Source organism: Emydura macquarii, unplaced genomic scaffold (assembly GCF_026122565.2).
Source record: "Emydura macquarii macquarii isolate MOO-44397 ecotype Brisbane River unplaced genomic scaffold, CSIRO-AGI_Emac_v2 contig_3003, whole genome shotgun sequence".
Classification (NCBI taxonomy): domain Eukaryota; kingdom Metazoa; phylum Chordata; order Testudines; family Chelidae; genus Emydura; species Emydura macquarii.
In genome coordinates this window covers 51,175-53,523 of record NW_027133140.1, presented here as the reverse complement: position 1 = coordinate 53,523, position 2,349 = coordinate 51,175, and positions in this window count along the sequence as shown.

The window sequence follows — 2,349 nt, the reverse complement described above, 5'->3', positions numbered from 1 at the left end:
ATCATTATTTTATTAGTAATAGCAGCAGCACCTAGGAGCCCCAGTGACGGACCCAGACAGCATTGCGCTAGGTGCTGCACAAACACGGAACAGAGAGACAAGCCATGTCCACAAAGGTTTAATTATACTTGAGAGTTTTAAAGTGGCCTGTGGAAGGTCAACTGACCTTTGAAAACCAAGTCTATGTGAAATTACCCCAAATTCTCAGGACTCCATTAACGGCTGTGTCACTACATTTTCATCCAGTGTAATTCCAATGAAATCAATAGACCAGCACAATCAGTAACAAATCAGGCTTTTTACAAGCAAGGATATTTTAGAAAGTGTTCACAATGCCAACTGCCCTTTGATTGGATATCCTAATCGCATAGCATGCTGGAGCCGGGAGGTGTGGCCTCCCTCTGAGATTCACTCAGAGTGAGAGCCAAACCCACCCTGGGGGTTTGAGCCCAGAAGGACACCACCTGGCCGGAAGCCGGTGGGCGGGGCCAGGCCTTTAAAACCCAGGCCTGCTCGCTCAGTTAGGCCCCGGTGGCCAAGGGAGAAGGACGCCTCTGCCTTGGGCTGAGCCTAGGGCCGTACCAAAGGCCCACGCAGAGGGGAAGCTGCCGGACCTACCCACGGCTTGGGCCCTGCTGGTCCGGAGGAGCTGCCTGCTGCCTGGGACCCCGAGAACCTGCCGGCACTGCCCGCTGACTTGGAGGAGCTGCCCTCCACAGAGGACCCTGCGCAGCTTCCGGAGCTGCCGCCGGTGGACGGGGAGGGATTTGTGGGACTCCCGCAGGCCCTCGAACCCAGCACCCCAGAGGAGGTGACGAGGTCCAGGTACTTTAGACATAGGGCGGGAGGAAGGAGCCCAGGGAAGCCGGCTGTGATGAGTCGGCGCGTTTCAGCTGGATCCCTGCCGACCCAGTGATGGGACGGGACCCCCGTCACTGCCAGGGCCCTGGGCTGGGACGCAGTGGAGATGGGTGGGCCTGAGTCCCCCTCCCCTCTTCCTTCCCCTGATCTGGGGTGGATGCCGGCTAGCGCCAGAACCTGTCCCTCACTGCCTGTCCTGCCCTGCCCTGCCTAAGGGCCGGGCACAGACTGCAGCTCACCCTGCCAAGGGCTCGAGCGTGTGCGTCTGCTTCTGCCTGCCCTCCCCGACCGGCAGTCCATAGACGACTGACTGCCCCGGCTAAGGACTAGAGACGGCTGTCCTCTGCCCTGCCCTGCCAAGGGCCAGGCCTTAGACTGTTGCTCGCCCGACCAAGGGCTCGGGCCTACCTGGGTTTGCTTACCTGCGCCCCCCGAGGGCTAGGCAAGAGACTGCTTCCTCGACCAGTCTGAGGGCTTGAGACTATTTCCTCTGCTGGCCCGTCCCTGACAGCGGGCCAGACCCTAGACCGATAGCGTGCCTGCGGGGCGAGACGCTATTCCCCTAAAAAGGGGCGACTTGAACCCAGGCTTGCCCTAGTGAGGGCCAGAGGCGGCCCCCTTGATTCAGACTCCCCAAAAACTGTAGGCGCCGGGAGGTGGGGCCTCCCTCTGAGATTGACTCAGAGGGAGAGTCCCCAGCACTGCCCCTACAGGGAAACCTCTTCACATGCATATAGCAACTCCCTGACCATGTGAGATACGTCACATGGCACAGATCTGTTCTTTCATTGGACAGATAGAGAGTCTGAGGCACAGAATCATTTTTATTAACTCCAGAAGTAACTTCCTGTGAATATTGACAAATATTTTCAAAAAAAAACTTCACAATCTATAAGGCTCAAATGAAACTTAGGGTCCAAAATCCTGTTAACATTTGTGTGTCTCCCTCAGACCAGTTCTATCTTTCAAATCACTGTTTCTCTGTTGAAAGGAACCTTAGGAGATCATCTAGTCCAACCCCCTGATCAAAGCAGGACCAACCCTGACTAAATCATCCCAGCCAGGGCTTTGTCAAGAGGGGCCTTAAAAACCACTAAGGATGGAGATTCCACCACCTCCCTAGGTAACCCATTCCAGTGCTTCACCACCCTCCTAGGGAAAAAGGTTTTCATAATATCCAACTGAGACCTCCCTCATTGGTACTTCAGATCATTGCTCCTTGTTCTGTCATCTACTACCACTGAGAACAGCCTAGCTCCATCCTCCCTGGAACCCCCTTTCAGGTAGAATCATAGAATCATAGAATATTAGAGTTGGAAGGGACCTCAGGAGGTCATCTAGTCCAACCCCCTGCTCAAAGCAGGACTAACCTCAGCTATATCATCCCACCCAGACCTTTGTCAAGCCTCAGCTTAAAAACCTCTCAGGATGGAGATTCCACCACCTCCCTAGGTAACCCATTCCAGTGCTTCACCACCCTCCTAGTGA